General features: G+C 46.1%; 1 long non-coding RNA gene across 1 annotated transcript; it reads right to left on the minus strand.

Annotated features, from left to right (window-relative positions):
* Positions 1 to 14,073: 14,073 nt before the first annotated feature.
* Positions 14,074 to 23,836, minus strand: LOC125126792 (uncharacterized). Its single transcript, XR_007134785.1, has 3 exons — positions 23,543 to 23,836; positions 18,705 to 18,905; positions 14,074 to 14,848 (listed from the first exon to the last, which is right to left on the minus strand). It is a non-coding gene; the product is annotated as an uncharacterized LOC125126792 (long non-coding RNA).
* Positions 23,837 to 24,226: the final 390 nt, after the last annotated feature.

The following is a 24,226-nucleotide window of genomic DNA, read 5'->3' on the forward strand; positions in this document are numbered from 1 at the left end:
ACCAAGCTCTCACCCTCCCACTTAGGAAGTCTTTGCACTGACTACACTTGGCCCGCCCCAGGATCCCTCTCTGCTGGGGCATCTCAAAGTCCTCAGAATCTCACCCGCCACTCCCCCCCCACACACACAACCCTTATTCTCCAGAGGTCTCCCAGCCCAGTTAGCCTGTCTTGGAGACGTTAAGAAATTCTTGGCTATGGTATTTTTCCTCGGCTCTTACAGAGCTTTTAAAAAGTCATTTTTTTTTTAAATAGCAATGTCACATTTAGGTTATTTTGAAGCCTTTGCAGTCAGAGACTGCACAAGTAAAGGCTCTTATAGCACTTTCACCCACGTGTCCATCTGTTATATTTTGGATATAGGCAGGATGTTAAATATAAGCCTTAATAAATGCAGCGAGGCTGAAAGACGTCAGCAAGCGTGATATTTGCATTTATTATATTTAACCATGACTTTGCCTCCCTGCTCCAAATGAAGACAGACAACCTTGAGCACGAGAGGAAGAAAGATCAGGCAACTTGGTTTTTTGCCATATGGGGGACATGTATTTTATGTTCCCATTCTGCCTTCTTGTTTCTAGCCTTTTTTTTTTCCATTTAGTTTTTTTCTCACCTCTTTATGAAATCTCTTCATAACCTCATATCATGGCTCCAGTGTACAGAGAGGGAAACAATACCACAAAGAGTCCCTTTCAGGTATGTCTGAGACAAGACTCGAATGCAAAGGATCAGACTTGCCCAGGACCATGACTCATGTGATGGAAGCTACCATCTGGGTGCCGGCTGCGCTTTGTTTTGTGATTCAAGAGTCCTGACATGATTGCGTAGTGAAAGCAAGAGCTACAGGAGAACACATCCTTGTTACTTGATTTCAAGTGGGTTGCAAAAGCAGCTTTTCAATAGCCACAAAGGAGCAACGGTCAGGTGCTTTTCCTGTGGAGCGGGCCAAACACCCGTTTGGAAACTAAAGATGAAGAATCACTGAATCGTCATGAAGTGAGACACTTAGGTCTTGGGAAACATCAAACACAAGCTCTGGATGACTGGGTCCCTCTTCGCAGCTAAAACTCTATGACAACTGCCTTGTGCTGCTTACATAGAAGTCATAGTGCCCCGTGTCATGGAATGGCGCAGAGCTAGAGAGAAATGGGACAGCAGCGGGGAGGGCTCAGGAGCTTGGCGGGGGGTGGGGGGGTGGGGGGGGGGGGTGTGAGGGAGCGGGACGGCTGGCTTGTTTCCCCAGCAAGAAGATGGGAGGTGAGCTAGAACGGAGGCATCACTAAGGACAGAGAGCCGCAATCTTCAAAGATACACTCCGCCAGGCCGAGGGGTGGGGTGGGGGGTTTAGGAGTGATTCCTGTACATGATCTCATTTAAGCCTCCAAACACCCTCAGCGTGTAATTCACACTGCTACTGTTCCACTGGACTGCTAGCCTATGGTAGGTCACACTGTAGTCAGCGGCTCCCGATAGGAGTTCTGACTTACTGAGTGACTGTTGTACATCAAAAACTGCTCTAAGCACATCATGTTTTACGTTTATGCATTTTGTCCTCATTTCAACCTATGAAATCAGTCTATTTACTAGGGGAGGGAATTGGGACACCAGAGGTCCACATACCTAAGCGACACACTTGGGGAAGCCACAATTCGTGTGACAGGGGTGGTCCTACAGAGGACAACAATGGGGAACCCATCCCCCATGTTTCTGAAAATTGGGGGTATCTCAGTCTAACGTGTTCTGACCAGGGACCCCTTCCATCCACTGCACACGTGACCACCATAAGTAAGTATTGTTTACGGATGCTCACTGCTCCCAGGTGGAGCCCTGTGCCCTGCTGGTCTTGGGGTTTTTCATGGTTCCTATTTATAAATGCATATGCAAACCATCTGAACACTGTGAATATTTTCAGCTATCCCTCACCTCTGCTCCACACTTCCTGTGTCTTCATCCTTCTCAGAAGCCACAGCCCCACTGCTATTATCAGTTATTAGCAATAGCGAATAATCAAGAAAGACACAGAAAAATGCAGGGAAGAGAGGGGGTCTCGTACTTCCTTTATTCACCACGATCCTGGCCACTAACAACCAGTTTTAAATGTTAGCATGTAGTGCTCTAGGATTTACTACTTTTACCCCGGAATACATAAATATACATTTCTTCGTTCTAAAAATGAGAACCTCTGGTTGGACCTTTAAGAGAAAACCATCATATGTTATGCCTTAACTATCTTTTCTGCAAATGTCGTTCAAGTATTTATACCCACCTCAGATATTCTCAATTCATGGAAGGCTTGAAAACAGGAACTCATTGCCCTGGAAGAAGCAGAATTCCAGCTCCCTCCAATCAAGCAGACAACAAAAGCAACACGAGTAAAGAAAGTTGCTTAGGACTATCACCCACCCTCCCCTGTTTGGAAACAAAGTAGGCGGGTAACAAGGGAGGTGAGCCCTAAAATCACCCCTTCAAAAAGAGAAGGCACTGGCAACAGAAGAAAGGCTGGGGGAAAAATGTAATTGTAATGTATACATGTAAGGATAACCTGACCCCCTTGCTGTACAGTGGGAAAATAAAAAATTAAAAAAAAAAAAAGAGAGAAGGCACTGGAAGCAAAAACCGAGGTCGGGAGTTCCTGTCGTGGCGCAGTGGAAACTGCATCCATGAGGATGCAGGTTCGATCCCTCAAGCGGTTAAGGATCCAGTGTTGCCATGTGTTGTGGTATAGGTTGCAGGCGCGGCTCAGATCTGGCGTTGTTGTGGCTGTGGTGTAGGCTGGCAGCTGTAGCTCCGATTCGACCCCTAGCTTGGGAACCTCCCTATGCCACGGGTGCGGCCCTAAAAAGCCAAAAATAAATAAATAAATAAAATTAACTAAACAAAAAAAACCTAGGTCGGCAGCTCCCCTGACACTTAACAGCTCTGAACCTGCCAGCAAATGATTATGATGCTTCTCTAACCTAAGTGTTAAAATCAAGGCAACACGAGCCATCTTTATTTATTATTTTTTTTTGTCTTTTTGTCTTTTTAGGGCTGCACCTGCAACATATTGAGGTTCCCAGGCTGGGGGTGGAATTGGAGCTGTAGCCGCCGGTCTATGCCACAGCCACAGCCACGCCAGATCCGAGTCACGTCTGCAACCTACACCACAGCTCACAGCAACGCCGGATCCTTAACCCACTGAGCAAGGCCCATGGAATTGAACCCACAACCTCATGGTTCCTAGTTGGGTTCGTTAACCACTGAGCCACCACGGGAACTCAGCGTCATTCTTTAAGAAAGAAGAAAACCTTTAAGAACTCATTCTTTAAGAAAGAAGAAAACCTTTTCAGAGACCCACCAGGGCCACCAGCAAGGATGAATTCTGTTCATTGGCCAGTTTTTAACTGGAGTCTTGGTTTTCTTGTTGTCCAATTGTAAAAGTTGGTTGACTGTTTGGGACACCAGCTCTTTCCCAGGTGTATGTTCTGCAGAGGTGTTCTCCCAGGCGGTCTTTACATTCTCTTTACAGCACTTTTCACAAAGCAAATTCTTTTCCAATTGAACGAAGTCCAATGTAAGGATTTGTTTTTCTCTTTCATGGATTATGCTTTGAGGTTTGCATCCAAAAAAGTCATCTCCACAGAGTGCCCATCATGGCTTAATGGTCATGAACCCAACTAGTATCCATGAGGATGCGGGTTCCATCCCTGGCCTTGCTCAGTGGCTTAAGGATCCAGCATTGCTGTGAACTGTGGCTTGGATCCCAAGTTGCTGTGGCTGTGGTGTAGGCCGGCAGCTGTAGCTTTGATTTGACCCCCAGCCTGGGAACTTCCGTATGCCTCGGATGAGGCCCTAAAAAACTAAAAAACTAACTACATAAATAAATAAAATAAAAAGTCCTCAGCAAACTAAGATTCTAAGGCCATCTAGAATTTCTGCAGTGTCACCTACACCCCAGAAGAAGATGCTGTATAGTTTTGCATTTTACAACTATGGTTATTCTATTCCTCTCCATTCCTCTTACTGGTAACTGCTGCGGAAATGAGCAGAAACACACTTGCCTGCTTATAGTAATCTTTGGTCAGAGGAATAGAAGGAATTTAACTGGCTTTGACTACTGATTTTCAAACTTATTCCAACAATGGAAGCACCTGGCAGATTAGTCAGGATGGGACTATCCAGAGAAACAAAGGCAATAAGGGGTGTGTGTGTGTGTGTGTGTGTGTGTGTGTGTTTAATAAGGAATTGGCTCACAATTTATGGAGGCAGGTGAGTGCAAAATCTGCAGTGTGAGCCAGGAGGCTGGAGGTCCGGGATGGTATCGTCCCAGCCCAGAGGCAGTCTTAGGGAATCCCTCTTGCCCAGGGAAGCAGGTCTTTTTCGGTAAACTGGATGAGGCCCAGCCACACTACAGAGGCAATCTGCATATTCAAAGTTCACCCATTCAAACGTTCATCTCATCCAAAAATACCCTCCAAGTTGACACATAAAATGAACCATCATAATAATGCCATTGGCAGCAATATGGATGGACCTAGAGATGATCATACCAAGTGAAGAAAGTCAGACAGAGAAAGCCAACCATCATATGATATCAGTTATAGGTGGAATCTAAAATAATGACACAAATGGACTGACTTACAAAACAGAAACTGACTCACAGACTTTGAAAACAAACTTATGGTGACCGAAGGGGAGGGGGAGGGGCAACTGAGGGGTTTGGGATTAACATATACACCTACGATATATAAACTAGATCATCAACAATGACCTCTTGCGTAGCACAGGCAGCTCTACCCAATAGTCTGTAAGAACCTATATGGGAAATAAAAAAATGGATATATGTATATGTATAACAGAATCACTTTGCTGTACAGCTGAAGTTAATACAACACTGTAAATCAACTACATGCTATTTGGAAACAAATGTGACTAGTATCCACGAGGATGCAGGTTCGATCCCTGGCCTCACTCAGCGGGTTAAGGATCTGGCATTGCTGTGAGTGGTGTAGGCTGGCAGCTGTAGCTCTGATTTGACCCCCTAGCCTGGGAACTTCCATATGCCACGGGAGCTGCCCAAAAAAGAAAAAGAAAAAAACAAACCCTACATGCCAATGTAAAATAAAAATTAAAAAAATAAAATAAAATCAACCATCATACCTGGGGAGCTTTACAAAATACTGATGCTGGCTGAGTCTCATCCCCAGTGACTGATTTCCCTGGTCCAACATGTTCTCCGCATCCCGATGTTTAAAAGTCCCCTGAGGCACTGCAGTGGGCCACTCAAGTTAAGAACCTCTGTATTGGCCAATCTTTGGGGTTGGAGAAGAGCTCTGGAAGCATGAGACATCTCGATTTCCTGAACAAAACTGGAGTCGGTGAGAAAAAAGTAGATGGGGTACTAAAATGATAGTGTGGATTTGAAACCTACTGCTTCTGCAACAAAGTTCTAAAACGGTTTTTGTTTTTCCTAATTCTTTCTATTACTCATCAATCTCCTCATTCCTCCTTGTCTTACATAAGGCTATTTAAATTTATATTTATAGTAATTAAAAATAAATACAATTGGGGACTCCTTTCATGGCTGAGTGATAAAGAATCTGACAAGTAACCATGAGGATGCAAGTTCCATCCCTGGCCTCGCTCAGTGGGTTAAGGATCTGGCATTGTCACGAGCTATGGTGTAGGTCACAGACACAGCTCAGATCTGGTGTTGCTATGGCTGTGGTGTAGCTCCAATTCAACCCCTAGCCTGGGAACCTCCGCATCGCAGATGCAACTGTAAAAAGAAAAAAGAAAGAAAAGAAAAAAACTAAAAAATAAATAAAATTTAGGGTTGTTGCTGCTGTTGTTGTTTGCTTTTTAAGGCCACTCCTGCGGCAAATGGAAGTTCCGGCTAAGGGTCGAATCACAGCTGCAGCTGCCAGCCTACACCACAGCTGCAGCAACACCAGATCCTTAACCCACTGAGAGAGGCCAAGGATCGGATCTGCATCCTCGTGGATACTAGTCGGATTCGTTCCCACAGAGCCACGAGAGGAACTCCCAAAATTCAGTTTCTTAATCACAACGGGATTTTCTCAGGATTCAGTGGCCACCCGCTGGCTAGCATCCAGGCATCAGGCAACACAGATACAAGCTACTTCAACTTCAGGGAAAGTTCTGTTGGGCAGCCCTGATCTAGAACAACAAACTTAGCTCCACTCGATCTGTGCCAGAAACCATTATGAACACACAGTCCTCCCTTCACAACCCTTAATAGGCAGCTGAAGAAACAAAGTATGTGAATACATCATTATAATAACATATGATATTAGCAATCATAACATACTCATGGCACAAATATTTTGGAGATAAAGGGGATTGTGATCCACTTTTCTTTTTAACAATCCATCTTTTAAAACATTTCAGTCTCACTTTTTCCCTTAGTATTAAAATAATTTTAAAAACTTTCATATAGTTTTTTTTTAATGTTTATAAGCATGGGTAACAGGGGTAGTGGGGTAAGGATACACCTTTTAAGGTATTTGCCTGCCCCATAAAAAGGACCCCCCCCCATCACCAGCACTAGGGACAGGCCTTGACCCAGGGTGGACCCACCAAGTTCACGGCATTGAGCCCTGTCTGTCAAGTATGACAGAACCAGGAGGACGTAATTAAATTAACCCTCAAGAGTTATAAACTGAAATGAGAAACATGAATCCTGAAATTTGACCAGAAGTAGTGATGCAGCTTCTCCCTTGGAAAGCTGACAAGACAGAGCAAATGCCAGAATGGGGACTCTCACATTTACAGCCAAGCAGGACAGAAACTTCTGTCAGCCCCACAGTGGAATTCTCACCCCCAACCCCACCCCTCCACCCCCCCACCCCTAGGTGAACTGCAAGGAAGAGGGGCTAGTCCTCAAAATACTGTTTGTGCTGTGGCATCAGTTACTCTGTTTGGCAGTGAAGTGGTGGCCCAGGGTGTCTACAGATCCAGAAAGGAGCTACCGTCAGGCTGCTTAGACATGCCAAGGAAACAGGGTCTCAACACAAAGCAGATCAACTTTGGGATTTAGGTTTGGATCCCTCTCTACTCCCTGTTCTTCCTCTGGTAACTGACCCGCTCCTTTCCCCCCAGACCGACAACCTGAGAAGCAAGTCCAGAACCTGGGGAAACCATTTTCTCTTCGCTAGGCATCTCAGCTCTGTCCACACACCAGGCAGAGGCTCACGGGTGGTCACATGACACGGGACCAGCTATTCAGAGTCCTTCCCCCTGACTGGGCGGGGAATCCACCGAGGCCTCATTTCTGGGTTCTGACTTTGCGCTTGGAGCCCTGCTTCTGGCCTCGCGGAGGATGCTTCCACTCGCAGAGAACAAACCTTCAGAAGGATTTGCAAGCCTGTAAGTAACGTCTCTTCTCAAAGAGCAGAAATGCTGGAAAGGGGAAATATAAAGGTGTCTGCTCTTCCGATACAACCTTAATTTTACCATAATTTTAATCCAGGGAAACACATTAAAAAAAAAAAGGAGGTCTCACTGTGGCACAGAGGGTTAAGAACCCCGATACAGCAGCTGTAGAGGCACAGGTCTGATCCCTGGCTCATCTAGTGGGTTAAAAGAGCTGGTGTTGCTGCAGCAGCAGTTTGGATTCAGTCCCTGGCCTGGGAACTTCCATGTGTTATAGGTGCAGCCATAAAAATAAATAAATAAAATAACAATTAAATTAAATTAAAAACAGAGAAAGAGAAATGCTATAGTGGATTGAAGGAGGGTCCATAAAGACAGGTCAGGTCCTAACCTGGCAAACTATGAACATGACCTTGTTTGGAAAAGGGTCTCTGAAGATGTAATTAAGCTAAAGAGCTTGAGACAAGGCCATCCTGGATTATCTGGGTGAGCCTTAAATCCAATGACCAATGTCACAGAGGAGGGACACAGAGGGGTCAGCCATGTGAAGACAGACACAAGTGATGCAGCCAGGAAAAGGAACACGCGGAGCCAGCAGAGGCTGAGGGGAGCCAGGAGGGGCTCTCCTCTACACCCTTCAGACCAGAACCTGGATCCTCAGCCTCTGGCCTCCAAACTGAGGAAGAACAAATTCTATCATAAGTGACCACGTTCTTGGGCATTTGTGGCTGCAACCTTAGGAAGCCAATATAAATGCTGAATCAAAAACACAGTTTGCTGAATCATTCAAAACATTGGCTATAGGGCACATATACCTAAAACCAGCTTCTGGGTGTATTAATGCTTTTGGTCTGACATTAAACGAATATCAAAATGCTTGGTGCCTATCCAAAAATATTTTCTTTCAAGCTAAGCCAGATTTGGAAAAAGTCTTGGCCTGGTTTCACAGACTGGCTTCGAATCCTATTTCTTAAGTCAAAAGCAGTGCCCTTTTTGATTGCCACTAGAAGTGGCAGAGGAAGGGAATTTTTATCTTCAAATGAATCCCGGATTTCTTACGTGAGGTTTCTAATCATGTGAGTATTTTGACAGATGTGTTTAAGGCATTTAAAAGTATTTTCATTGTTTGGTTCCGTAGTCTTACACTACAGGCCAAGATAAAACACAGAAAAAGGGTTAAATTGCTATTATGTTTCAGGAAGTAGCGGACACCATCTCCTCTAGACATTTAAATTGGGATCTTCTTACATTTTTCTAAGGCTTCCAGTACCCAAGGAGCAGAAACGGCACTTCCCTCTTTTAAAGTGTCATGTGGTTCCCAGCCAGGAAAGCATCCTATGTGATTGTAGGGAAAATTAAACAATTATCTTTTTGATTGATTCTTACAATGCCCCAGTGTGGGAGCTCAATATTATTTTCACTTTCTTGGCAGATGAAGAACCACGGTGTTAAATTATTTCCTCCCAAAGCATCCAGTGGCTCAGGAAAGGATGGACCTCTGGCTTCCAGGTATTTGCATTAAAAGTCCAGGGCCTGGTGTTAATTTCCTCATCGACATGGCTCCCTGGCCCAATGGAACCTTCCCAGGAGGCTGCTGGCCCTTCAGCGGAAGCCAGAACGACACTGGCTCTAGAAGGGCTGTGTGAGGCCACCCCCTGGAAATTACAGGTGTTCCCCTCCCAGCCTGCAGAGGGCAGCAACTCTCAAGGGCTCAGCTGCCACTGAGATGCTGGCTAAGAGGACCACAGCTGCCAGAGGAAGTCCCCAGGCCCAGAGACGAAATGGTAGCAGCTGGAAGTCAGCCTGGCGCATTGCCATGGCCAGGCCTGATGGACTCTGAGCACCTACAGTATCAGCACCACCAGCCAAGCAGGCATCTAGAGGGCACTGAACTGCTCCCTTGGCACACTGTGGCACAGTCTAAAATCCCCAGTGAAAGAATGCCTTTGGACAGTCCTTCCTTCCCCTCTTAGAAGGTGACAGCCTACAGTGGTAATAACATCTCGTGGTGGATTTGTCTGAAGCTGTCTGAGAGTGATGAGATGTGAGGTCACTCAAGAGCCCTGGGACCTGTTCTTGAAGGTCTCACAAAGGGCAATGACGTTGCTGACACAGGACGCAGAGAAGCACCATCCTGAACAGCAAGTGCAGAAGGAAAAGTTAGGGAGGGAGGGCTCCAGCTAAAAGCGACATTCCCCTTTCACTGGGGATTTTAGACTGTGCCACAGTGTGCCAAGGGTACTTGGGTACTGTCTAGATGCCTGCTCGGCTGGGGGTGCTGATGCTGTAGGTGCTCAGAGTCCACCAGGCCTGGCCATGGCAGTGCGCCAGGCTGACTTCCAGCTGCCACCATTTCACGTCTGTGCCTGGGGACTTTCTCTGGCGGCTGTGGTCCTCTTAGCCAGCATCAAAGAATTAACACCCCCTTCCATCCCACCTACCCCTCAAGCAACCCCAGACCTTGAACAGGAACTAATGCGGGAACCCCCTACTCCATCACGTTCTGAGCTGAGTGTGCTATGCTAGTGCCCATGGAGCTCCTGCAGAATTGAGCTCTGGGTTGTGATGCTGTGATGTGCTGCACAATACTCTCTTTATTGGCCTCTTTATGCCTCTGCCTTCCTTCTCCAATCCCCCTCCTACCGATGTTTCCCGGGATCGCCTCCAAAAACACTTGCACTTGTCTAAAGGCCTGCTTCTGGGGAAACCAAATTCAAACAATTGGCAAAGCTTTCTGTAAGCAGAACTTTCGCTCTGCCTAATGGCTGTGGGCTCTGCATTCACAAAGGTGCTCCCTGTTCATAACAGTATCTTATTGTCTCAAGAGAGAATCAGCCAGAATGGTCATCTGGCCTAAATACAGTTTTCCTCTTGGCTCATGAATTGCTTGTTGACAGAAAAATACCTTTAGATCTATCACTTTTAATACATCAAGAAAGAACAGTATGCCAGGCTGCCAAGGTAGTGTCAGCAGATTCCTGGGGGGTTACATAAATCCCACCCCCACCCAGAAATCCAAAGTGTCCCACTCCGCCCCCAAGGAGGCCAAGTGGAGAGTCTAGACTTGCTCTTGGGCATATATCCAGACAAAATTTTCCTTGAAAAAGACACATGCACCCGTATGTTCACTGCAGCACTATTCACAATAGTTAAGACATGGAAACAACTTTAATGTCCATCGACAGATGATTGGATTAAGAGGATGCGTATGTATACACAATGGAATACTACTCAGTCATCAAAAAGAACAAAATAATGCCATTTGCAGCAACATGGATGCAACTAGAGACTCTCATCCTGAGTGAAGTAAGTCAGAAAGAGAAATACAAATACCATATGATATCACTTATATGTGGAATCTAATATATGGCACAAATGAACCTTTCCACAGAAAAGAAAATCATGGACATGGAGAATAGACTTGGGGTTGCCAAGGGGGAGGGGGTGGGAGTGGGAGTGGGATGGATTGAGAATTTGGGGTTAATAGATGCGGACTATTGCCTTGGAATGGATAAGCAATGAAATTCTGCTGTCTAGCACTGGGAACTCTATCTAGTCACTTATGATGGCGCATGATGGAGGATAATGTGAGAAAAAAGGATGTATGTGTGACTGGGTCACCTTGCTGTACAGTAGAAAATTGACAGAACACTGTAAAACAGCTACAATGGAAAAAAAATCATTACAAAAAAGAAAAAAGAGAGAGAGAGAGAGAAAATCTAGACTTGCACCACCACTGGGATCTCACAAGGTAATACCCTCTTCCTCCCAGTGGAGTAGCCAGAGAAGCTCTGCCAAAACACAGGACTTAAATAAGATTCTGAATCGTATAATACCCCCAAATATCCAGGTTTTAATTTTTTAAAAATCGCTTGTCATACAAATATCAGATGAGGAAAGACAATCAGTGAACATCAACACCAAGACGATACAGTCATTAAAATGATCTGACAAGGATTTAAAGCAGCCATCATGAATATGCCTCGCTGACCAAATATGAAAAGCCTGCCACCAATTTAAAAAATAGGAAATCTCAGAAAAGATGTAGAAGATATAAAGAAGAAACAAAAGTTTAGAACTAAAAAGTATAATAACCAGTGATGGGATAGAAATAAAAAAACTCAGTGATGGGAGCAACCGTAGAATGGACAGGAAAGAAGAATCAGTCAACTTGAAGATAGAATAGTAAAAATTACCAAATATGAACCACACAGAGAGAAAATAGCAGAAGAAAATTTAATAGGGTCCCCGAGACATGTGGGATTGCAACAAAAGTTCTAACAGTTGTGTCATCCTAATCCCAGGAGATCAAAAGGGGGATGGAAATAAAGGAAATCAGGGAGTTCCCGTTGTGGCTCAGTGGTTAACGAATTGGACTAAGAACCATGAGGTTGCAGGTTTGATCCCTGGCCTTGCTCAGTGGGTTAAGGATCCAGCGTTGCCGTGAGCTGTGGTGTAGGTTACAGACGCAGCTTGGATCCCACGTTGCTGTGGCTGTAGTATAGGCTGGTGACTACAGCTCCGATTAGACCCCTAGCCTGGGAACCTCCATATGCCTCGGGAGCAGCCCAAGAAAAGGCGGAAAAAAAAAAAAAGAAAAGAAAAGAAAAGAAATCAGGACTGAACACTTCCTAAACTTGCCAACAGGTATAACCCTACAAATCAAGAAATGAACAATCTCCAAACAGAAGCAAACCAAAGAAACACATGCTAAGCTACATTATGGGCAAACTTCTGAAAGCTGAAAACACCTGCGTGAGACACCACTTCCTTCAGGTCTGTATCCTGAGATGCTCAGTTGTGGTTCATTGCTAATGAGTCAACCATGTATATTAAACAAGATGTCTTTAAACAAAACACACATTGTAAAAGGTTATGAATTGATCAACTCATGAAACTGTGGTAGTCAGGAGAAAATACTTCTACTTCATTCCTAAATATCAATAATGACTTCATGTGTATGCCTGCTGGGCGCTGTATGACTTCGCAAGCTTGGGATCGGATGGAGCCTCTATATCTGATTCCACTTGGGTTTTCACATAATACTTACTTTTAATCCCAACAACTTCCAGAAATGTGATTTCAGAGAGAGATGACATCTTCAGTAAGTGCTGCACAGTCTAATGGAGAGACCGTCAAACCATGTTATCCCACAGGGGCCAAGCATCACTGTGCTTCCCTTGAAAAGTTAAACCTTCCTGCAGCCTCTCAGTGAGTTTCCGTGGGGTCCATGTCACCTCACACAGTTTGAGCCCCATGGATCTAATTAGCGAAAGAATAAAGACACAGCGAAATGGAATATTTTGTTTCATAAAGGACCAATTTTGTTATTTTTCCAATATGGAAAAAAATTACATTTGGGGAGGGGGGCAGAAAATAGTCTGGGAAATGACGTTTGAACCAGCAGGTGAAGACTGAATGCGACTTTAAAAGTGTTTAGTGGAGTTCCTATCATGGCTCAGGGGAAACAAATGCAATTGGAACCATGAGGTTGCGGGTTTGATCCCTGGCCTCGCTCAGTGTGATCTGGCGTTGCCGGGAGCTGTGGTGTATGTCGCAGACATGGCGATCTGGCGTTGCTGTGGCCCTGGCATAGGCTGGCAGCAACAGCTCCCATTAGACCCCTAGCCTGGGGTCTAGATCTCCATATGCCAAGGGTGCAGCCATCAAAAGACAAAAGACGAAAAAAAAGTGTTTAGCTTTTATTCTGAAGGCATTAGAGAACCAAAGATGGTCTCCAAGAGGGCAAGGCAGATTGGCAAATCTGCATCTAAATATGTTGATATGATAGGCAGATATATCTGTGCCTAGAGATAGATAAGTTTAACTGTGTCTGTGTGTGTGTGTATGTAATAGAAAACATGATAGACGTGAGTAGTATGTATGTAAAGTATGCAAATATAAATATAAATAGATAAATGCATGAATTAATTATATACATAAATGCATATGTAATTATATACAGAAATATATACATAATTCTATATGTTTTTTAGGAATACAACATGGTGGCCATGAAGGATGGATTGAACTGGGGAGAAATTAGAGGCAGGAAGACCCGACTGTACAATAGTTTCTGTGTGACAAGGTGAGGGCACGTTATACAATGAGTGTGTTTACCTGTATGTGTGATGTCCTCTCTGATGTTTCCTAGCACCTAGAGCAGGTCCCGGAATGAACATGTGTTGAGTGTAATTAGTTTTGTCACCTGTATCAAAAGAAAGACACTCTGTGCCACGAAGTTATATTGTTAAAGGACCTAACTGGGTCTGGGGTGTCAGGAGGTTTCCTCGAAGCTAAGATGTGAAGGATGAAAAAGGGCTGCTGGAGGGTAGACACCAGGCAGAGGGTCCAGGGAGCAGGTGTGTCAGGAAGGGGACAGAGCAGGACAGCCAGGCTACACCAGCCTGCAGGGTGATACAGGGTCCATGGCACTTACTGAGGTGGGCAGAGCAGAGGAAAGACAAGTGGAGCTCAGACCACTGCCCACCAACCAGGGGGCCCCATGTTCTAGAACATTCTCAAGGACAAATGGGCTCCAGTATAGGAGTTCTCAAACCTTTTTATCTGGGGACTTCTTTCTGTTCTTAAAAACTATTGAGGATCCCAACTTTTAGGTACGTGGTTTTGTCTATGCAAATCAACTGTAATTATTTGTTGGGTTAGAGCGATTGCATATTTCCCCAAATTAAAACTGAGGAACTTTTAAACCATGTAGTTCATTTAAACATTACAATTATAATAAGCTATTATTACCTGGTCATGCCAGTCACACATTTTTGTGAAAATATAACTATGGTTTCCAAAACAAAACCAAAAAACCTAGGCAGGAGAGTAACATTGCTTCCATTTCTGCAAATTGCTGTAATATCTGGCTAACAATACAGGTGAATGTTCATAGCTGCTTCTGCAATCAGTCTGCAATCAGTCTGCACCATCAGTCTGCACTCAGTCTGCAGTTAGTCTCCACCGTCAGTCTGCACCATCAGTCTGTAGTCAGTCTGCTCAATCAGTCTGCACTATCAGCTTCTAGAAAATTCCCCTGTACAATCAGGAGAGCAGGAGACTGAAAAAGGAACAAATCTCTGGTATTATGAAAATAGTTTTGACCCTAGGAACCCTTTTGGAGAGGGTCTTGAGGACCCCGGGCCACGCTTGGGGTCACTGCTCCCCCACGGAAAGTGTCTGTGGGCATGAGAACAACCCAGGATGCTGACGTCTCTGTTCTCTTCCTTCAAGAGGGCTCCTCAGGGGATGTTATCATTCTCAAAAAATTTTTTAAAAAAAGGAAAATCATGAATGTGTATGGACTTCTCCTTTTATCATTTCTCAATGATTCAATATATTAGAATATCCTCTCCAGGCGTTCTGCTGTAGCCCAACGGGATTGGTGGCGTCTCAGCAGCACCAGGACACAGGTTGTTCCCCAGCCCCACAGAGTGGGTTAAAGGATCGGTGTTGTTGTAGATGCGGCCCTAAAAAAGAAAAAAAAGAAGGTAAATTTTACTTATTTTTATTTATTTATTTTTGCTTTTTAAGGCCGCACCGTGGCATATGGAGGTTCCCAGGCTGGGAGTCGAATTGGAGCTACAGACTCTGGCCTACACCACAGCCACAGCCACGCCATATCTGAGCCACATTTGCGACCTACACCACAGCTCGCGGCAACGCCGGATCCTTAACCCACTGACAGAGGCCAGGGATCGAACCCGCATCCTCATGGATCCTAGTCGGATTCATTTGCACTGCACCACGACGGGACCTCCAAGAATGTAAATTTTAAAAGCACTAATCTTTTCACAACAAGCAGTTGGTATTGTGACCCTAAGCTTCTGCTACAGTAAAAGGTGAAAGACATCGATCCCATTCCTTCCCATAAGCTTTCATGTCACAGGATAATGGGTCCGCCAAAGACAAGGCCCTCAAAAATTTAAAAATTTTTTCTTGCGTGGGATGTCATACCTTGGCAAATTCTCTTTTTCTTAACTCTTGTTGATATTTGAATTAAGAGATGTAGGACTATTTAAATTGTGCGATTCAACACAGAACTTACCATCAGTTTCAGCTCTGTGAGAATTCTTTTGGGAAGCAAGTATTGATTTTAAACTGCTCTAGTTAAAGGAGACCTAGATATATGTTGGGGAGAATAATTTGAGTTGAACAAGAGACGCATCATGCAACTTAGTACTTCTTTAAAAAAAAAAAAAATGAACAGGGTTTTAAAAAGTGGTCCAAAGTTTCCATTTGCATTCATGCCCCTGCTGGCTCTTAGATAAGTGCCATTATTACCCATGAGTTTCTATAACTAAAGCCATCTCATACCATTTCCATCATTGGCTGAAAAAAATTTTAAACTGCCATTGGATTCAGACTTCTGAAATGGAATGCTATTTTTCACTCTGTTGTAATTGTGTGCAGTACAGACTGCTTCATCCTAAAATGATTAGTGTTTTGTGAAAGAGAGATAACAAATGGCAGAGCTCATCAATGGGAAAATTACCCAGCAGTTGAGGTAGGTTTTAATTAATGATATTGCTCGCTTGTTAGAGAGAGGTCTTTGAAAAGGTAATCACAGAAACATCACATGTGGGCTGTTTGTTCTCGTGGGACCATTTCATTTCATTACTGTTTTTATTTTTTTGTCTTTTTAGGGCCGCACCTGTGGCATATGGAGGTTCCCAGGCTGAGATCGAATTCAAGTTATGGCCATTGGCCTACACCACAGCCACAGCCACAGCCACAACCACAGCCACACGGGATCCAAGCCACATCTGCGACCTGCCCCATAGTTCATGGCAATGCTGGATTCTTAACCCACTGAAGAGGCCAGGAATCGAACCTGCGTCCTCATGGATACCAGTCAGATTTGTTTCCACTGCATCGTGGGACCATTTTTAAAAGGAAAATGTCTTGACTCATTTTCAGTCCATCTCCAAATCCTCCTAAGGATTCAGGATGGAATTATGTGCCCTTCTAGCAACTTTCTGATGGGTCCCCTATTTCCCTGTGTGCAAATGAAGATGCCCCCCCCCCTTACAAAAAAATGAGAAGCAGTAAAGGCTAGGTATTCAGGGCCTGCAAGAGTGGAGGAGTTGGATACCATCACTTTATTTTGACAGGGACTCAGAGGCAGATAAAGGAGTAGGAAAGGTTGATGGAGAAAAGAAGGGAAGCTTCTGGGCATGCCTTGATTAGAGGCTGCGGCCCGGGGAAGCTTATATAGGTTGCCATAAGGAAAGACTTCAAGGTGGGTGGTTACTTCCCACATTCTGGGCGCTAGAAGTCCAAGATCAGGGTGTCGGCCCAGCCCCTTCCTTCCCAGGCACCTCTCCTTGTCTGGCACAGGGCCAGCTTCTGGCCCTGTCCGACCCACGTGGTCTCTTGTCTGTGAGAGGGTCCCTGATGTCTCTCTGTGTCCTGAGCTCCTCTTCGTATAAGGACAGCAGTCACACTACATTAATACCCACCCCAATGACCTCATTTTAACTTAATAATCTCTTGAAAGGCTCTAGCTCAAAATACAGCACATCCTCAGGTATCAGGGGTTAGGGTTCAGCATATGAATTTTAGAGGAGAGCCTCAGGCTGACTAGAAGCAGGGAACCCTATGCGGCTGGGTAGGGAGCAGACGTGGCTTTCCAGGAATGGTGTGAGGGTGGAAACGGGGCAAAGATTTGAGAAGCTGGCACTTATTGGGGTCTGACTGTACAGACGCTGTGATTTGGCTTTTCTGGTCTGGCTACTGCAGATCATAGGGCAGAATTTTATTGTCAGATATGGTCTGGGTGTTACAGGTTCTGATATTTGGTCTTAAACAGGAGACCAAACCAAACCAAACAGAAACACCTGCTCTGTCACTGATGTCTGTATCTGCAGATCTGGAACGGACCCTGGCAGACGGCTGGCGCCTGAAAACAGGGGCTGAAGGCGTGGGCTTGGGGTCAGGAGGCTCCTTTGTGACAGGCAGTCTTGCACCATCCTCTCCCCCCACACCTGGATTTTCTTATCTCTAGAATGGGCACACTCCCAGCTCCTAACCACAGCCTAGTAAGAGTAATAATTGTTATTATTTATAGTATTATAAAAGTACTGAACAATTACTAGATGCACAGTTGGGGTAGGCACTTCTGACAAAATGTTTCTCTATTGATAGTGGACACAAAACCCTAACTGAGGGATTTGCCAATTCCGAACTGCAAGCCTTAGCCCCGATATGGTCATTAGTCCTAAAGGATCTATGATAATATACATACAACTGAGGCGATTTCTAGTGACTATCCAAAAGGCACGGGTCCCTTCCCCCAGTGCAAATGACTTTTTGTGGTCAGTTGACTTTTCCAGTCTAAGTCTCATGGAACCAGTGATCAGACTGAACAGCTCTGCGGATGATTATTTTCATTTCCCCTCCAGGTGTGGAAACGGCTTCTGAGTTACTGCGTTGCCCAAGTTACTTCAGGTCACTGGATGTGTCTGTGTCACCCGGGACGGTGTGCTCCCTCCATCTGTGACCTTTCGGTTTCCTCTTTAGAAAGAAGGAAACAAAAACCCTGGCATCAGAAGCGTGTTGTGAAGTCAAGAAATGAGGGGAAAGAACAAAAAGCTCTTCCTTATGGCAACATGGGACTAGGAAATGGCCATAGATGCAGGTGAGTATCCTGATCCGAAGCTTAAACCAGTGAGTGAAAGTTTGAGGCGAAACAGAGTATCTACATGGTCTCCACACAAATTCCTTTTAGTTCTAAAGGAACAGTAATTTTGCTGCAGAGAAAACTGGCAGATGCCACTTTAACCCAGTAACAAAAGTGAAGCTCGTCAGTATTGGAACAAATGAATCGTGTGTCGTTTGGAAATGATACTCTAAGAAGGACATAGCACTGCCGTATTTGGGGCCAAAAAGAAAAAAGGAAAAAAAAAGCATAGCTGGAAGCTAATCTGAATTTGACTGTGAGGACACCAGAGACAAGCCCAAATGGAGGGCACTTAAAAATAAATGGTCTGAACTCTGCAAAAACGTTAAGCTTTAGGAAACTCTGTTCCAGATTAAAGAGACCCAAGAGATGAAACAACTAAATACAACAGATGATTCTGAATTGGGTCCTGGGCCTTATTGTTTACCATTATTATTTGCTCTATAGAACATTAGCGGGACAGTTGGTAAAATCTGAATAAGGTCCGAGATTAGATAATAGTGTAACAGTATTATTTCCCTAGTTGCTTAAGAGACTGTCCCTGTAATGAGGAAAATAAAGTACGGGTTTCCCCTGCTATCTGAAAGCACCGCAGTCCCAAGAAAGCGTTCATAAACTGCAACAGCATAAAGGCAAAAAGGTACCTTAGGTCCATGAAATAAACCAGATAAAGCACAGATGCACCACAGCTCAAGCTGGATGCTGAGAGTCGGAGGTGCTGAGATGTGGAGATGCTGAGATGCTGAGTGGTTCCAGGAAGGAAGTTGGCCAGGCCCATCTTGCTGCCGCTACAACCATTCGTGCAAAACACATGCTGAACACAACTTTCCACTTTTCGCCTTTTTCTGTAAAAGTGAAAAATTATCCTAAGATTTCTCTCTGTTAGCGAAAGCAGGTACTCATATAGGTTTTTTCTAAAAGCAAAGTGGCTAAAAGCAAACTTACAAAAAGTGCAGGATGCCTGTATTTAGGGGGAAAGGGGCAGGACGACAGCAACTTGCCCTCCCGCAGTTCAGGACAAAATAAACAGGAGTACAAGATGATACAGCAAACTCAGCCCAGTGTCAGTGTTTGGGGAATCTGGTTGTGGGGGGTAGGTATTGGTTATCCAATTTTCTCTAATTATTTCAAAATAAAAGGCAGGAGTTCCCCCGTGGCACAGTGGGTTAAGGATCCCGTGTGGTCACTGCAGCAGCTCAGGTCTCTGCTGGGGTTTGGGTTCGATCCCTCGCCCAGGAAATTCCCCATACCACAGGCCCTGCCAAAAAACAAACAAACTAAAAAAATATTTTTAAAAAACCCATGAGTTGATAATTATAAAGGGCTTAGAATGCAGCCTTAAAACATCAGTGTTAAATATTACTGTTTACCATTTAGAAGTGGCAAGGCCACCTGTAGATGGCTTTCAATCCCATCAGACCTTCATTTCCTCAGAGATGAGGGAGGAGAAGCATTTCCATAAACTGTGAAGTGCAGTGCCCCTGTGGATGCCTGGGAGCTTGTGATGTGTACTCGGGTTCTGGAAGATGACTGTGAAAGGGGGTTTAGTCTGCATTGCGGACAAGGCCACTGAGGCACAGAAAAGAATCAGCTTCACGAAGGTGACAGGGTTGGAGGAAAACCCAGACCTCCCTGCCCCAGGTTTGAGTCCTGTCCCATCAGGTCGTGGACTCCAAGGCAAAGTTTAGAAAAGGGGGATTTCTTTCACAGCCTGACTTGTTTTCACCAGCTCAGTCCTGCAGGTGTGGCTGTGACCCCTGATCCTGCCTGAGGCCAGCTCTGCTTTCTGGAGAATAGCTCTGGGAGGGGAGGTGCAGGCTGGGGGCGGATGGAGAGGCAGCCTGGCGGGGAGGAGGGAGCAGGCTGGGGGGGATGGGGGTGCAAGCTGGGGGGAGGGGGGTGGGAAGGGCAGCCTTGGGAAGCCAGTCCCGTCTCAGTGTCTTCTCTACATCTGATGCTGAAAAGGCATCTTTCTTATATCTGATGCTAAAAAAGATCTCTTTTTCTCCCCATCTGAAAATATCAAAGGCACGCTGGTATTAGCTCCTGCAGGCCCAGGATTCTGGCCTCGAGAGCATCCAAAATCCTGAGGCTCGTTCTTATTAGTGGTTGTCTCCTTATTAACCTTTCTAAAGACTGAACTTCTTTGCAGAACAGATGCTGACTCACAGACATTGAAAAACTTATGGTCTCCGGAGGAGACAGTTTGGGGGATGGGGGGATGAGCTTGGGTTATGGGATGGAAATCCTGTGAAATTGGATTGTTATGATCATTATACAACTACAGATGTGATCAATTCATTTGAGTAATAAAATAAATACATAAATAATTAATTTAAAAAAGAGACTCCTAAACAAAACATACTAGCCTGGAGTTCCCTTGTGGCTCAGTAGGTTAAGGATCCAGCTGTGGCTCTGGTTACTGCTATGTCCTGGGTAGCCTGAGAACTTGCTCATGCCGCATGAGGCCAAAAACAAACAAAAGTAGGCTAAAACAAGCCTTTCCTAAAGAAATGTATTACTTGCATCTAACTGCTGTAATAAATATCAAGACTTTGATTACTTAACAAAATAAAAACTATTTGTGATCAGATAAAAAAATAAATAAAGACTAAATGACAATTAAAAAGAAAAAAAAAACATGGGATGGCTAGGAAAAAAAAATTTTTTTTCTGATTTTAACATTGATTGATGGGCTCCAAACAAGTGACTATCCAAAATTCATTTCTGCATGGACCACATACAAATTTATTTCACTGATTAGGTATGAAGAACACGTCTATAGGTTATTTTCCTGGCTGAGGAACTGGTTTCCTGGACAGAATGACAGTCTCAGGAAAATCAAAACCTGAAGACATTACAGACTTTATGCTTAAAGAAAATGGTTCTAAAAAGAAATATGTGCCAGCCTCAGTTTCCCCATCTGTAAAATAATCTGTGGGTTTATTGTGAGAGGTGAACAGCATAACAAGAGAGGAAGATTTTCTATGAACAGCAGTTAAGTGGAAACAAAGACCCCAGATTCAGCAATGCTACAGTGAGAAAATATTCACTCTTCATTTCCTGCCCAAACCCAGACACTTCTCAGCTAGGTGATTCACGGAGCTTCCCAATGATGCTAACCAAAGACAAACTCCTCAAAATGGAAAGAATGTTCCCAACGAAACACAGCCCATCATCCATCCACCAACAGTGGATAAGAAGCAACACAGTGGTGGACCCTCTGTTTAACATCATGAAAGGCAATTCAGTTTGTTAAGAGCAAATGGATAATTGCAAGCGAGATTCTGATCCTCAGGAATAAGTTTCTTCTGGGTTTGGTTTGGTTTTGCTTAAGGACAGGAATATTAAAGTGCCAGAAGAGCCTGGGAGTTTCTCAAAAATCTGTAGACTAATAAAAAAAAACAAAAAACAAAAAACATAATCTGCTCCTCCTTGGGGTGCCTCTAAGCAATTAAAGGATGTCAGAATATTTTATTTACCATATACTTTGACAGAAACAATCATGAGTTGATAGCTTTATGTATATCAACTAGCTTTCTGATTTCTTTAGGAAGCAATAGATTAACTCGATTTAGCCCCACTTCACTGATTTACCCCAACCGTAAATAAGAGATTCAATCCACTTAAAATTTTACAACAATGATTTGCATAATTGCCTTCAGGTGGTAATTTTTCTACAAGCATAAAGTTAATTGTTATTTGGCCACTCATTAAAACGTCTTACGAAAATTTCCTTAAGGTAATCAAGACATCAACTTCTGCAGCATTTAAATACATACACGCTGTAAGAAGGGCATGAAAATTATTTTTCTATTTCATGGTTAAGGTATTTTAATAACAGCTACCATTATTTATTCATTACCTCAATTATTAAGTATCACAGTCCAGGCAGTAGGGAGACATTACAACACTTGAGTGCTACCTCTTCTGATAAACTTTGAAGGCAGGTACTGTTAGGTGCCTTACACAGAAGGAAAAACCAAGGCCCATAGAGTTTTCAACCTGGCCAGGCCCCTCGAAGATAAGGGGTGGATTTTTGGACATTACTCCCACCCCAATGGCCCCAGAACTCTGTCACATCACTTTTTTGGTAGCCATATTGTCCATAGTTAGGACACATGCTTGTTTCAATCCCTGTGACCTCTTGCAGTTCCTCCAAATTCCAGCTGTCAGAAACCAGGCAACACTGAGGGAGCACTCTAGGTCCACACTTCTGATGGAGTATGGGGTGCATTCTGCCCATGGGGTTGCACCCCTGTGATGCTGCTAATATCTGAAAGCTTCTTCTTCTTCTTCTTTTTTTTTTTTTTTTTTTGGTCTTTTTAGGGCTGCACTCCATACTTCTGGAGATTCCCAGGCTAGGGTTCAAATTGGAGCGGTAGCTGCTGGCCTACACCACAGCCACAGCAACAGGGGATCCCAGTCGCCCTGCTACTTACACCACAACTCACAGCAATGCCGGATCCTTAACCCACTGAGCAAGGCCAGGGATCGAACACTCGTCCTCATGGATACTAGCCGGGTTGGTTAACCACTGAGCCCCCCTCGGGAACTCTCCTGCAAGATTCTTGAGGGCAGAAGAGAGATAACCAAACTTTACACCTCTGCTGCCCAACCCAGTGTCCCCAGCACCTAGGAAGCACTCAATAAACACTGCATGACTTGGGTATGCAGTTCATGGTTTTCTTCTAAAATCCACAATTAGGTCACTGAACGTACACACTAATTTTAAAATAGTGTATTTAGTGAAGGATTTGCGTCTCCAAAATGTTAGCCCCCTGCGGGGGCCTGGGATGTAGGGGGCAGGTGTAACTGGTCCCTCTGAGATGGCCACTACCTGGCAGTATCTTCAACTCAATCCTGCTCCACCTGGGGGCCCCACACCCACACCCGAAGGGCTCTTTCGGTCCGCCTTAAGGACCACGGGGTGGGGAGCTGCCCACCGCCTCCCAGGCACATGAGAGGAGCGCGCTGAAGTTCAAAGGCTGGTGTTTACCAGCAAACAAAGGGCGGCGCGGTCTCGGTCCCGGGACCAGCTGCGGCCGCTTCTCAAGAACCAGAGGTTGGAGGCAACAAATGGACATTCCGCACGCGAGCAGACGGACACCCTATCCGCAGCCACACCCGCGGCTCCCGCGCCCGGTTCTCCGCGCGCCAGGCCATCAGTCCGGGTGCCGCCGTTCCGTGAACTTTGCTGGTCCTCTGGGAGCCAGTCGCGTTCGGTGGGGAGAACCCGACCGACGGAATTCCCAGTGGCAGGTGGCTCGCTCCCAGTCCACCTCCGGCTCCCGGGAGCAAGGGCCGGGCGGTGGCGCGGAGCCTGGCCGAGCGGGCGGAACAAAGGGAGCGAGCGGCCCGAGAGGATGCTGCACTCCCCGGCGCCCCACCAGGCCGGCTCCCGGGCACTGCCTGGCGCGCAGGTAGCCCGGCCTTCAGCGCCGCGGGAGGGTGTGTCAGAGCGGGGCGCACAAAGACTCACTTCCGCGGGGCCAGGCTCCGGGACCCCTTCCCCGCCACTCACGGCTCGTCCTCTCTCCAGCATCCTTGCGGCCCGCGGGGCCCGAGTGCCCGCGGGTGCCACTCGCCGTGCCAGGCGGAGCCTGTGCAGGTGACCCCCGGAGGACCGAGGCTGGCTGGAGGCAGCGGCGGGGACTGGCTTGCCTTTCAGGCCGCCGCTCCGCCCGAGTCTGCGGCCACTCTCTGCCGGGAGCCAGGCTCGGCGCGCAGCCGGGAAGCGCCCCGCCGGGCACCCCTGCGCAGCCGCGGCCAGGCAGCGGAGCCGGGGCGCGGGGAGCAGCCGGGAACTTCCCGGGGCCGCGGGCTAGGTGAGCCGGGCGGGGAGGGGGAGGCCAGCGGCAGCCGCGCGGGCGGAGGGGCCCGGGGCGGCCGCAGGGGCACGCGGGGCGGGGCGCGCAGGCTCGGCGCGGGGACCAGGAGCAGCCGCCGGGAACAATGAGGCGCGCGGCGCGGGCTGAGCGCAGCCCCGCGTCGCCCCCCCGCCCCGCCCCGCTCCCCCAGAGGCCGAGTCCCCGGCGCGGCGCGCTCTGGCCCAGAGGCGACCCCGCCAGCCGCCCGGGACGGGAGCGCGGGTCGCCAGGGCTCCGAGGCGGCGCCGGAAGGCTGCTCGGCGGAGGCCGGCGGGAGCCGCTGAGCGGCGCGCGCG

This window comes from Phacochoerus africanus, chromosome 5, assembly GCF_016906955.1.
Source record: "Phacochoerus africanus isolate WHEZ1 chromosome 5, ROS_Pafr_v1, whole genome shotgun sequence".
Lineage (NCBI taxonomy): Eukaryota > Metazoa > Chordata > Mammalia > Artiodactyla > Suidae > Phacochoerus > Phacochoerus africanus.